At 37.4% G+C, this 15,141-nt stretch overlaps 2 pseudogenes; both read right to left on the bottom strand.

Moving 5' to 3' along the window:
- Positions 1–3,988: 3,988 nt before the first annotated feature.
- Positions 3,989–7,080, bottom strand: LOC126705159 (L-type lectin-domain containing receptor kinase IX.1-like; annotated as a pseudogene).
- A 5,535-nt stretch (positions 7,081–12,615) lies between these two features.
- LOC126705158 (L-type lectin-domain containing receptor kinase IX.1-like) lies at positions 12,616–14,814 on the bottom strand (annotated as a pseudogene).
- Between the last annotated feature and the right edge of the window lie 327 nt (positions 14,815–15,141).

Raw genomic sequence — 15,141 nt, 5'->3', positions numbered from 1 at the left:
CTATTCCAAATTATTATATTCATAATTACAGAGTGGATAGGAATAAGATACATCTCAAGAGGAGATGCCAGTGCCTCCTTCATCCTCAAATTCCATCATATCCTCTCCATTCTCTCCACCATCCTTCCTCTCCCTGGATTCATCCGGAACACCCACCGCAGGTTCTTCATCCTTCCCCACTATGGGTCTACCAGTGTTAAGTAACCCTACCTTACACTCTCGTCCATCTAAAGAAAAATTAACTTCCAAGCCTTCTTCAGATTTTGAAAGATCCACCCCAACATAGTCATCAGCCACACCATGATTTCTGCTACCGCCATCACTTGAACTTGAGTGAGTGAGCTTACCTTGACTTTGAATGCCCAGATCGGCGTGAGGAGCTCTCTCCACCTCGCCTTTACTTTGAATGCCCAGATCGGCGTGTGCTACTGCTGAGAATTGGAATAGAGAGCTTGCATCACCGCCATTGTTGCCAAGAAAGGACACAGCTTGTGCAGCTGAGGTGTATATTGACTTGCTGCTACTAGCGACTTCTTTGTTCAAATGGGTTAATGCCCTACTCCTGGCGATGGCTTTTTTTGCCTTTACTGAAGGGCTAGCGTGGGCTTTAGAAAGAAGCCCATCCTTGTCCATTAAACCCCTAAGCTTCAGATTCGGGCCCAAAGACAAAACATCCTGCCCAGCCATGTCTAAATTGATTTTAGGTGTGAAGCCCAACTCAGTATTCTCCTTCCGTACTTTATTACCATTGCTGGACTTATTCCTTACCAAGGAATCTTTTTGTTTTGAGCTCTGGCCTGATTTCGTGGGGTCCGACTGCTCCATTCCCTTTGTGGTCCCCTTTTGTCCTCTTCTCCTACGTGTAACCACCATCCATAGTCCGTACTTGTCCTCTTCATGTGCCGTTCCACTACTCTCAGCCACGTCACTGCCAGCCCCGCGCCAGCCAGTGTCATGCATTCTTCGTGGGCTAGTACTATACGCCTTAGTACTAAACATCTCCTTCTCCAGCAATGGCTCAGTACACCGAACTGTATATGGGCACACTTCCTTCTTGTGACCAATTCTGCCGCACACAAAATAGAGCTTATTGATGCCCTCGTACACCACTACTTGCTCAAATTTCCCAATGAGCACTGTATTGATGAGCGGTTTATTCGCATCAACCTGTATGCATAGTCTAACATACTTACCCCGAGCTTTCATGGCGGTATGAGTATCGACTCTCAAAACTTTCCCAATGGCTTCCCCAATCTGTTTAAGTACTTCTGCCTCATAGAGTTCAATAAGCAACTAATGTAATCAGATCCAAACCACTATTGACGAAACGTTAGCTACTTCCAGTTTGAAAAATGGTTCCCACGACCTTATGGAGAGATAATGCTCTCCTATGAACCATGGACCTCTTCTCAAAATTGCGTCTAAGTCCTCCTTCATTGAGAACCTTGTTAAGAAAAACTCATTTCTAAGGTCCACACAGTCTAGTCTCCCACTGGGTTTCCACAGTTGTTGGAGTTTGTTTTGGATGTAGGTAAAACCTATTTTCCTTCCGTAAAGTTTGACAATCAAAGCTGTCGACCACGACCCCCTTATACGTAGTTTAGTTTCCTTGGATAGCTTTATTGCCACTAAACCTTCGCGTAAACCAGTAACCTCATCATCGAATTCAACATCATCCTCCATTTGATCGTAGAAATCGAAGGCTTGAGCATAAGCTCCTGGTATTTCTCCTACGAGCTTTTCCTTGAAAGATTTGTTGGGTGATACCCAAGCATTGTTATTTCGTGGATAGAGGCCATTCTCATTGACCCCTTCTCTGAAATCAGCGTGATGGACATCCTTTACCTTCTTCTTGCTTCTCAAGAGTTCGGCTTCCTCTTCCCTTGAGAGAGCACGGTGCTTACAGGCCATGAGAGAGCACGGTATTTTAATACTAAGAAATAATGGGGAAGTTACCTTCAAAAATGATACATTTGTTTATAAAGAGGAAAGCTCTTTCTTCGAAAAGGTCTTGCTTCACTTCGTACCTAGAATTTTGACATAAAACTTCTTCAAATGCAACCCAAAATTTAAAGGAATTTTATGTACTACATCATTAAAAATTAAAATATCTACATACCGTAATATAGCTATCCCAAACTTTATCATCAGCCACAACCATTTGTCGAGTTTCATCCCAACCAAACCCTGTATTACTAAGCAAGGCTTTAACAACACCATAATCTTTCTTCATCACATTGTAGCAGTTTTTTATCTGGTTCTCTTCCAAATTCATACCAAACTTCTTATTGAGATCACGTGTAGCAGACCGAATTACTTCATTTTTATATTCATTGTACGCAATCCTCCCAAGATTGTGTTGCTCAATGAAAAGCTCAACCAAATAGCAAGGTTGTGAAACCCGGACCGGACCATACGGTCTGATCGGATTAATCGGAAACTGTTCATCAATACGGGTTTTTAACTCTCAAGAACCGGCCTATACAAGAAAAGCAGTGAACCGTGCAAACCGCGGTCAAACCTCCTGACGGTTCTTGCGGTTCAAATCTGAATTTTATTTTTGGAACTTACCACCATTGTTGATGCTTCAAACCGCCATGTGATGCTGTTAGACCTTTAGATCGCATCGCCTCTCTTCTTCTTTTTTGTCTCACTCGCGCTTTCACTCTAATTTTTCTGCGTTTTTTTGCCTTTTTGCCGTTTCAGTTTCTGTGTCTGGACTTTCAGCAAAAAAAAAAAATTTCTGTGTCTGGATTGAGAACGATGGAGATGGTGAAGTAATAATGCTTGGCTGTCATCTACTCACTGACCAACTACTTTATTCTTGGGCTCTGTTTTGTATTAAGGCTATTATTTAATGAGTGGCTATTATTTAATGAGTAGACCTCTAGCTTCTTCATTTTAAGTACTTTATCTATTTTGTTTTTCACTTTTAAATTTCATTGGAAAGTTGACCGTTCAAATGGGCTTGATTTTTTTTTTTTTGTGCCTAAGGCATGGGCTTAATTTAGACATAGGTTTCATAAAAAAAAAATATATATATATATATATATTTATATAATTTATTTTATAAAATTACGTTTTTGGTACCAAAATATTTTCTTATTTTAGTCAAATTTTCTATTATTTTTAATTTAAAATATTTATTTATTTATTAAATTAATTATGAGGTTATCACGGTTCAACCCTGGTTCGATCTCGATTCGATCTCAAAAACCTTGAACCTCTCCCTTTTACAGTTCAATGAACGGTCCGGATCTGAAAACCTTACCAAATAGGCATCACGTGATGGTGTCCACTCTGCCTTGGGTCGACCTAGGACTCCATCTAGTCCAGCAGACACCTTGCACCCTGCCTACTAACAAGAGTAAGAGATATAGTCAAGACGACAAGGATTCCACGAAAAATTAACAAATTAATATCAAACCAAAAAATCAAGCCCAACAACGTCATATCTATGTTGAAACACTACATGTAGGTTTAATGAATCAAATTTTCTTCAAAAGTTTATAAGAAAATGATCAAAAGCTTCTTCACATGCAGACCATGTGGGAAGCAGTCCTAGCAAAGGTGCATGAGAAGAAAGCATAACTTTTAAGCACACACAGAGCAAGAGAACGTAGGTAAACATTTCAGGCTTAAACCGTGAGGAATTCGTGTTGTAGCTACAGCTTAAATTTCGGTTTTGTCATCTAATGGAACCAATAGCACCATTGGACATTGAAAATGTACAAGGAGTAAAAAAGTACACCTAAGCGATCAATAATAATCAACAAATTAAATGTAACAGATTGAGAAGAACACTAATAAACTCCCAACATTTATTCCACACTAATTTGATATACAACATTCTTACTTTTAATAAAAGTTCAATTAAAACAAGTTTAACTACTAACAACCAAAACAATGCGGATGGATAAGCAGCAAAGAGTGATTTAAACTATGTGGAATAGGTATTGTAGCAAAGCTTGAAAATGGATTTTGTTTGTCATCCCTTAGAATCAGTAGCACCATTGGATGTTGAAAGAAAAGATGTAGCTTCATTCACTGCTAGAGTACAACATGATGACTCAAGGCTATCTAACTGGAGAATTGGCAACGAGGCTTCAAAATTGAGCACTTGAATTGCTTCCCTTATTGAAGGCCTACGATTGCGTTCGGAGTGAGCACACCAAAGCCCTACAATCAACAAGCACTTCATTTGTTGCTCATCAAAACATCCACCCAGCCTTTTGTCAATTGCATTATGAACCTCTCCTTTTTCGTAGAGCACCTTAACCCAGTCCAACATGACTATTTGATCTTCTGTGGCCTTGTGGTCGACTGGTTTTCTTCCACAGGCTAACTCCAATGCAACAATTCCAAAACTATAGACATTTGATTCTTGCCCTACAAGTTGTGAAACATCCTAAATCCATGTAGCCCTTGGTACCTGCCAAATCAGTAATTTGCGACGCCTTATCATGGTCCACAAGCCTAGCTAATCCGAAGTCCCCAAGTTTGGCATTGAAATTTGAATCAAGCATAATATTGCTTGATTTTATATCTCTATGCAACACACACCGTTCCCATCCTTCATTCAAGTAAAGCAAGACTGAGGCTAAGTCTTGTACAATTTTGTACCTCACCTCCCATATCAATAAGGCATCTTTTCTAAAGGGATGTGAATCTAAGCTTCCATTGGGCATGAAATCATAAATGAGTAATCCTCTACTTCTTTCGTGACACCATCCAATGAGTTGCACCAGATTCTTGTGTCTTAATCAACTGATGATTTTTACTTCTAATACATACTCTTTTATTCCTTGTCTAGACCCTTCTGATACCCTCTTAATAGCAACAATGGAGTCTGAGTCCCTTAAAAATCCCCTATAAACCCCACCAAATCCTCCTTGCCCTAGCTTTTCTTTATCGTTGAAATCATTTGTCGCATAAGCCAATTCATTGTATGAAAACCTCCTAGGTCCTGTTCCCTTTTTAAATTCTTCATCAAGGGCATGATCATCTTCTTTGTGCCTCCTATTCTTCTTCCACAAGGCAAACAGAATTATGGCCAACCCACCAACCAAAATAACTCCACCAACACTGAACTCCACAAGTAACCTGGTTGTGTTCCTGTAGAGAGGGAAAATTCCCGACCTATCACAAGCTGACACGTCACATTACCAAGTCCACAAAATACAGCCAATTACAAAGCATCATGTATTGCTGCTAGGTTTTGCTATCACTATTCAGAAGCCAACGAAACTTTGCCAAGTGTCATGCAAAAACCAATCACGCATCAGCATACGTGTAAGTGATGACACAAGCAACCTCGCGCATGTAAGCGATGACACAAGCAGTCCAGCACGTGTAAGCGATAACATAAGTGGACCAATCAGGCTGTGACATGTGTCACCAATCGGACTCCGCCACGTGTTGCTCACCCACCTCCAAACTCCTATAAATAGAAACCTTCCTAAGACATTTAGGAAGACCAAGATTCAGAAGTGAAAAAGCTCTGCAAGAATCAAGCCTCAGAGCCTTCAAGAACTTCAACCCCAAAATCGGAATACATTCGAAGCAGAATCATCCAAACCATCTGCCTAGATCCTAAAGTTTGCAGGAATCAAGCTCAAAGGTCCGAAAACATCAACAAATCACAAATCAGTGAAGCTCTACGGATTCAAGCCTCCAAAGCCCCGAAGAACTTCCACCACAAACCTTCAAATACAAAGAACATTCGAGGCAGAATCATCCAAACTACCTGCCTAGATCTCAAAGGTCACTGGAATCAAGCTCAAAAGCCTCCAAAAACCTCAAACAACCACAAATCAGTGAAGCTCCACAGATTCAAGCCTCTAAAGCCCCAGAGAACTTCCACAACAAACCTTTGAAGACAAAGAACACACGAAGAGCACGAAGAACGTGAAGAACAAAGGATTTCCAACAAGCTCATAGCCAGAAATTCATTGTAATTCTGTTCCAAAGATCTTTGATCCATTCTTCAGCCAAATTGAAGTATATTGGGTGTTCAAATCAAAATCACATTACTACAAATTCAATCAACAAGTCTTTTAAGGAAATCGAATCAGAGGATAACTCTTTTGTAATTATAGAGAATTGTACCACACAATCATCAATACAAATTCGCATTTGCGACACTATTTTACTTGTTTGATTTATTTCAAACTAGAAATTTAGTCGTCTACAGTTCCATTTCTTAGAGGAGAGGGCTGGATTGGGACCTTTTGGGCTAATAATGTAATTATCAAATTCCAAACTTGAATTAAAATCCCAAGAATAAATAGTATGTGTTGCACAGCTTGCTTCACCTGTTGCGGCTGAGAATCCAAAAGTAAGCCCTTCGGGTAGGAAATTTCTCAAATCAACAATATGAGAAAGTGTTTGCATTATAGTAACATTATTTCTAAAACCCGTGAAGACAACACTCAAATTATGTGAATTAGAATTGTAACTAATACAAGCTTCATTTTTTTTCCCTTCCATAATATTACACAACCATGACACATTAGCTTCAGATTTCATGGAGTAAATATCAATACCTACATGTTCCCCTATTGGATCAAATTCGTAATCGCTCCAGATATCGAACTCCACTGCAACAAAAGGATTATTCGCTGAGTTTAATGCCTCATCTTGGGTAGTAAGACCCAAAAGACGACCATTGTTACCCACCATAGGAATCTTGGAATCGTTGGGTGAGAGGAAGAAGGCCAGCCCGTCAGCATAGTTAGTTTGATTCTGCGAATCAATGACAAAGGAAAAATGGGTAGTGAAATCTGTGAGCTTTCCGGAGGTGTTGTCCCAAAGGTGCATGGGTTTGAAATAAGTGGCTTGACCCACTAAGTGTTTCGTGGGTATGTCGTTGGTGAGTTGGATGACTTGGCTTTCAGGGAAAGCTCTCTCAAATGATATGCTAGAGTTGGCATAACTAAAACTAGTGAAGTTGAAGGATATAGCACTTGTAAATGTAAATGGGGTTAGTAGAGTGAAGAAATTGGTGATCATAAAGAGAGAAAAGAGGATGAAAAGCTGTGGAAATAGGAAATGTTTGATATTCAGCTTGTAAAAAATCATGATTGAAACTTTGGTATTGAGATTGAGTTTTGCAGTTGTGTTCTACTATAAATCTATGTAACTTAAATAAGTATGTCTACTAAAAGAGCAAAGTCAGTCAACATTCCTAAGCCCAGTATATATTTTCTTGTAGTGTGTGTGGACAGTACGTATCCAAGAAAATTAGAAAAGACAAGCCAAAAATTAATAGAAAGAAGAAGAAGACAAGCAGAAATGCTATTAATTAACAAGTGGTTGTTACAGCCTGCTATGTAAAAAAACACAACTATCAACTAGGTGGTAACTAATTAATTAACTAGCACGCTGAAACGGTCCGGACTTGTTCATTGACTTTTTCTTTGATTGGAAGAAGAATAAGAAGAAATTAATGGCATGTTTGGAAGTTTAGAGAGAGAGAAGAGTAGAGGGGAGTAGAGGAGAGGAGAGTAGAGGGGAATGATTATCCTCCACCTTGTTTGGATGTTTTTAAAATTAGTAAGGGGAAGAGAGTCATAAACCCTTCCTCTTATTTGAATGTTTTAAAAATTATAATGAAAATGAGAGGAAATGATTTAAATAGACAAATTTACCCCTATCTGAAAATAGATTTGTAACATTGATTTATGATTAATTTGTTAGATTAAATAATTATTTAATCAACATTCTCATTCCATCAAATACCACTAATAAAAGTATAAAACTACTATTAACTAATAGAAAATAATTTTTATTACCTAAAAAAAATTATAATAAAAATAAAAATCCTTCATAAATTCCCACAGTTTCTTCGCATTTCTCACCAACCAAACAAAAAGTTACGTGCCTATCCTGTAATGTAACACTAATCTCATCACAGATCAAAATCTCCTGTGCATCTCTCCCTAGTTTTCCATCCATGCCTCAAAGCCTAGGACACGCACCCTAGCTGATCATATCACACCACGTTGAAGTCATCGGCGCCAGCGGATAGTTTCTTGATGAGTTCTTGATCGTCCGACCGGCGATCGAGCTGGAGAATCAAGTACCAGTCATTGTGGTTGTTCATGCGCTTCTCAGCAGCCAAGAGGACGTCGGTGACAGCCAAGATTTGATCTAAGCCATCCAAGAGCGGCTTAGTTTCTTGGGCTAAGATCGCGAAGTCGCGCGAACCGGTGAGATCTTGGGTTTGGAGGAGCTTCTCGGAGATTTCGAGTAAGCGTTCGACTTCGGCTCTGTTTGGGTCTTCCATGTTTGTTTGTTTGTTTTTCTTCTTTTGATGATGGTTTATTTTTGGGTGCTTGTGATTGGCTTTTGGTTTGTAACTGTGGAGAGTTGGTGTTGGTTCTGAGTTTCTACAGTTTCTTCATAAAATGATGTTTTTTTTTCATTCACCTTAAATTTTCTCAAGAAACAAACAAAGATTATATAATCAGTTTGTAATTTTGTTAATTTAAAAAGGGTAACTTGGAAAATTCATTTGGTCAATAATTTATCTACTGTACTCTCCCTCCAAATCTCTCCAATTTGGGGGAATTAAAAATGAGGGGTTAGAGGTAGTTGAAACCCCTCCAAATCCCTCCCACTTCTTCCTTAAAAAACTTCCAAACAAGGTAATTGAATTACTCTCCCTCCCTTTACTCTACTCCCCCTCCTTTTTTTAACTTCCAAACAGGCCATAAAGAAGAAGCAAAAGAGCAAGATATTGTACCTCATTGCCACCAGAGTGAAGCATAGAGAAATGCCAAATTAAAATAGGACCAAGGCATAGAAATAGTCATTCTTTAAATAAAAAAATAAAAAAGAAGAAGAAGATGATGATGAAGCTAGTTGATACCCCCGCCTACAGCGCAATCTGACCTAGGTAATTTAATTCTAAAATAAATTATTGGAAGTTTTGAAGATAGACTTGTTATACTCCTTGTTCCAACCATGGCTGACCTAAGAAATTTAATGGCATCTACACTTACTCCTTGTTAGATTTTTATTATTATTATTATTTATAAATTGATAATTATGAGAGTGGGGATTTAACATTTTTGTTGAAAATACAAGGAGGTGCTATTTAAGCTCTTAGGTAATGTTAAGAGTGAAACAACTAAAATTAGTGAAATTGAAATGGGGTTGGTCTAGAGAAGAAACTGAAGAGCATGAAGAGGATTAATAGGAATTGATTGAGCTTGAAGTTGTAAACAACCATGATTGGAACTTTAATTTTGAAGGTGTAAACAACCACTATGGGAACTTTGAAGTGAGGTTAGGTCGCAGAGTGTAATTTGAATATCAATGTTAGAGCACTCACAGCAGTGGTGCTATATTGGTAAATTGGTATTTTTTAGCTACTCAAACATCAAAAAGCATGCTCCAGCAATGGAGCTAAATCTATTTTTTTTAGCTCCATTGCTACAGTGCACATCTATAGATAGATGTGCACTGTTCATGAGAGCTAAACAAAAAAAATATTATTTTACTCCTGGCCCCAATTAAAATAATATTCCCTCAAACTCTCTCAAAATCGTCTCTCACTTTCTCTCTCCCCTATCAGCCTATCTCTCTCTCTCCTTACTACCTAGACTTTACTATCAGCCTCTCGTCATTCTCACCCGCACGTTCTCCAATTGCAAGATCAGTCTCTTGCTCTTAACTGTCATCGTCGTTTTCCTCACCACCGTCGGATCGTTCCTCATCTCGATGTTGATGCTCGGTTTCGCGATCATGTGCGCGAACGGTGCGTTTAGAGTTCAAAAGGATCTCTTCCTCAACAATCAAGAGCCAGCAATTCCGGATTCCTCTCCTTCCTCGGCAGCACTGCCTCTTCCACAGCCGCACGTGTTAGACCCACGCCACCGATCCGCCTCAGACCTACTTCTCTTCCGCCAATCAGACCCACGCCGACACTATCCTCCTCACCGAAGCCCAGCTCTATGATTGGTGATTTTTTATTTTGTTTGTAATTGGTGATTTTGTTTGGTTTGAGTTAAGGAAAAAGATTGGAGATTTGGGTTGGTGGTTTTTTTTTTTTTTTTCCCTGCTGTGGACTGCTGGTGGTGGTGGTGGTTGTAGGTGTGGTTGTGGCTGTGGCTAATGTTAGAAGTGGTTGTGGTTAGTGCTGTGGATTTTTTTTGGTAGTAGGATATATTATTTTATTGTAGTGGATATATTATTTTATTGTGATGTTTATATTATTTTATTGTGTTGAAAACTAAAATAGATCCACTGCTGTAGTATGTGTGTAGGTAAAATAGATAAAATAACTTTTGGTAGAGCTAAATAGCTAAATTTTTAGCTCTACTACTGTGGATGCTCTTAGCTAAAATGATTGGAAGTTTCCCAAGGGCAAACCCGATCAATAGTGGTCTGCCGCTAAAACAGTAAGCCTATCCACGAATAAAATATAATTAAAATAAACCTTAATATCCATGAAGAAAAGGAAATAAAGCTTAATAGTGGATTAAGACTTAAGACTTGGTGCTTTTTATTTGTGTCATTCTCAATGGCTTTATTCTGCCAAATTAAAATTGAGGAAAAAAAAAAGTGCGGAAGATGAGGCCTGTCACTGCCATTTGGCGTAAATGGATGGATAAATGCCAAACCAAAATAGGACAAAGTTCTTTTATTAGTCTTTACAGGAAAAACGTTTACCTCCACACTAATTTGGAGTAATTTCCTCCTTTATGATTTATAAGAATATTTATGTCATTATTTAAATAAGCCACGTTACTTATAAAAAATTTATGTATCTAAACATACACATGAATAGTTTAAGGGTCACATTTGTAAATTGGTATATCCTAAGACAAAATTCACTTTACATATAATTGAGTCATAGTCACAGTTTTCAAACCCAAACTAGACTGTATGGTCCGACCCGAGTAACCGGGAACTTCTCACTAACACGGTTCTTTTAATCATCAAAACTGTTCTATGCACAAAAAGCACAAAACCGTTCAAACCGCAATTGAACCGCTCAGATTTGAAAACCGTGAACGATTCTCACGATTCAAATCAACGCTTTTTTTAATAAAAAAATTTTAGAAGCTCACAGCACCTCATCACCATGGTTGAAGCTTCAACACTATGAGATGTTGTCAAACATTGAAAATATTGAGATCCCATCATCTCTATCTCGCTAGCTCTATCTCTCATTTGTTATCTCTTCAGAACTTTTCTTCTTAATCTTCTCTGTCTTGTTTTCCTGTCTCTACTCTCTAGATGTTGCGTAAACTGGTTTAAGAAAACTTAAGAAAGGTAATGAAAAAAAAAAGGTGTGAACTGGGAAGTTGAAGTGACGAAAGAAACAAAGGAAACTCAAGAAGATGAAAGGAGAAAAAGATAGGAAGAAGACTAGAAGTAAATGGCTGACTTGTTGTAGAGATTGTTTTAAAAGGTGTGGTGTAGATTAAACTTTGGGAAATGGAAGCCTTGGGGAAATAAAAATAAAAATGGGTGAAGTTGATGTATGGATGAGACCAGACGTGATATGGGCAGGTGAATAGAGGGAATAAAAAGAAAGGAAGAAAAAGGTTTTAAATTTGTATTGGGTTAGAAATTAATGTAATGATATCTTCACACAATATTTTTATAATATTTTTACAATAAATTCTTGTATTGGATTAATATTTAAAGTAACGTTAATTTTGTAATAAATTCACCATAAATCTTAGGTTGAAAAATTTTTATTTGCAAAATAAATTTTTATATTTATTTGAAATATTTTAGTTAAATTTTCATTTTTTACTAATTTAATATATTTATTTATATTTTAAATAATTATTAAATAAATTATGACATTATCACAATTCAATCTCGATTTGACTTCCGTCTGACCTTAAAAACCTTGAACCTCTCTCTTGTACAGTTCTTTGAACAGTCCAGATTTTAAAACCATGGTCATAGTTTCTAGTATGTTCAAGAATACTTTAAAGTGGATGTATAAATGGTATTACTGAAAACACAAGAACACTAAAAAAAAACTGCTCAAAAAAGATTAAACTGCAAATGTCGATATCTACTCGATACTTGTTGATTTATCGAGATTTAACGAACCTTGACACCTCTCAATCTATCGAGCTTTGAGTACTTTGAATTCTAGGATCAATTTATGGCCCATAATGATGACTTTCTAGGGATTCGTGTATTAAGGTTTTAGAACATATAAAAGGCATACTTAACAACTATTATCATATGTACAAAGAAATATAGAGAAATACACGCTTAACAGGAGTTGCTGCAACTTTTTATGCGCCATAGGGCTTTGTGTCAAGCTGTTTTAGATCTTCTAGCGTGGATTGAAGAACTCTACCAAACTACAACAATCAATAGGTTGTTGTGGACATGTTACTATGGAGTTAATCACATACTAGAATCCAGACAAATGAGAAGTCTTCTACAAGAACAAGTCCAATTAGGTATTGGAGCTGATATTAGTATAGACACAATTAAATCACCAAACTAAACTATGTTTGTACATGAATTGACTAAGTCTATATACACTATAGTTCAAGTCATGCCTTGTTAATATAAGATAGATTAATTTTTCAACTATTCTTCTATAGATAGATGGATCTTTAGATAGAACATTTAAAATCCTGCTGTATCTTGAACATTGATCACTTGAATTGCTTGCAACATCAAAGGTGGCCTATGATCATGATCGAAGTGACAACACCAGAGCCCTACAATTAACAAGCATTTGAACCCACGGCAACAAGTCTTGTGGGGCACTTCGATCGATTGGTCTTCTTCTAGTGGCTATCTCTAATGCAACAATTCCAAAACCATAGACATCTAATTTCTTACTAGCCCTGTCACACATGTCGGATCCATATAGCCCCAGGTGCCTGCTGATTTAGTAGTTCGTGACCCTATGGCATGGTCCATAAGCCTAGCCAACCCAAAATCCCCAAATTTGAAATTAAAGTTTGAATCAAGCATAATATTGCTCGATTTGATATCTCTATGCAACACACAATGTTCTCATCCTTCATGCAAGTAAAGCAAGGCCGAGGCCAAGTTTCTTACAATCTTGTACCTTCTTTCCCATGTCAATAAGATTCCTTCTCCATAAAGATGTGAATCCAAACATCCATTGGGCATGAACTCATAAACAAGCAAGAGCTCTCTTCTTCTTTCATGGCACCAACCAATGAGTTCCACCAAATTCCGATGTCTTAGTTGACTAATGACATTTATTTCTGATGCATACTCGTTTACTCCCTGCCTAGAATTCTTTGATATCTTCTTAATGACAACAAAGGATTTTGAGCCCATTAAAGATCCTCTATATACCACGCCAAATCCTCCTCGACCCAATATTTGTTCATCATTGAAATTATTTGTTGCACAAGCCAATTCATTATATGAGAACTCTCAAGGTACTCTTCCCCTTGAGAATTCTTCAACAACATGATTATTAGATGCATGAACATCATTATTATCACTCTTATACCTCTTCCACAAGACACACAAAATCAACACAACAAAAACAAATCCAACAACAGTACCAAACACCACAAGAAAAACAAACCTTAACTTGTTGTCTTTCCCCTGGCCAAAGGTTGAATTGGGGCTTAAACCTACTATTTCGAAACTTGAACTAAAATACCAAGAATAAATAGTATGTATGGCACAATCATTTCCTGTTGCAGTTGAGAATCCAAAAGTAACCCAATCAGGCAGGAAATCTATCAAATTAACATTTATAGATAGAGATTGCCTTACAGTAACATTGTCTCCAAAACCAGTGAAAGAAACACACAAATCATTTGAACTGGAGTTGTAACTAATCCAAGCTTCATTTATTTTTCCTTCCCTAATAGCAATATTACTAGACCATGACACATTAGCTTTAGATTTCAAAGAGTTGATATCAATACCTACATGTTCCCCACACTACAACAAACATGAGATTTTTCAACATATTTTTATCTACAGTCACTAAAAAATGTTGATAAAAGCCTTTAGTTTCTACATTTGCACTCAACTGTTGAAAAATTCACATATGTATTTCTACAGTTGACATAACTATTGAAATAAGTGGTGATAGATTCACATATATATTTCCACAATTGGCATAATTGTTGAAATAAGTGGTAAATAAGTGGTGAGAAATTCATATGCCAAGTGATTAAACAGTGCTAATTTATATCAACAGTTGGATGAATGTTGAAAAGAAGAAATTAACTATTTTTTATCAACAGGTTATAAATACCGAAAATAAAAACACGGAGCTTTTATAGCTTTTATATATTTACTCTACAATCACTCCCTCTCTCTCGCTCTATATCTCGTTCTCACTCTCACTATCGCACTCTGTTTCTCATAGGTCAATTTTCTTGTTATTTTCTAGGCAACCAAACAGAATTCAATCGCTCCCTCTCTCTTGCTCTATATCTCGCTCTTGCTCTCGCTTTTGCTCTCAACCACTAACAGAACCATCATGTGGCACCTAATCCATAGAATCGCACCAAATCTCCGTCACAAACCATTTATCGGATCCAGTAATTCAGATCCTACCCAGACTCAACATTACCACACCTCCGTCATCCCTCCACTTCAAAGCGGAGCCTCCACCAGCCTCTACGGCTTCGATCATCTGAAATCTCCCAATGGCTTTCAACGCTTCGTCGACGAAGCTATCGAAAGGTACACTCTCTCTATAAACGTTGATTTTCAAAAATGCATTTCTAAATCATTGTGAAAATTTTTATTTATTTTTGAATAAATTTTTGTTTATATTATTGTTAGGCCTACGGAGCTTGTTTCATACATCTCAACCATGCCTGAGTCCTCCGAAATCATCCGAGCTATGGACAAAATTTCTGATACGGTACGTTCATCATTATGTGTGTGTGTGTGTGTGTGTGTGTGTGTTGTTATTGTTTAACTTTGAATATAGTAATAGTTTATTTTTCATTAACTTCACGTTCTTGTTTGACTAAGGATGATGACCAAGATGTTCAAACCACAATTAGGCAAAAGTATTGAAGTTTATATAGATGATATGGTGGTGAAAAGTAAGGTGGTGTCCGAGCACATGGGAGACCTCTGAAATATCTTTAAAATACTAAGGAAACACAAACTGCACCTCAATGCTTCTAAATACTC

The sequence above is a fragment of the Quercus robur genome, chromosome 11, assembly GCF_932294415.1.
Source record: "Quercus robur chromosome 11, dhQueRobu3.1, whole genome shotgun sequence".
NCBI lineage: Eukaryota > Viridiplantae > Streptophyta > Magnoliopsida > Fagales > Fagaceae > Quercus > Quercus robur.
Note: the sequence above shows the minus strand (reverse complement) of the source record. Positions and strands in the feature narration are given on the sequence as shown.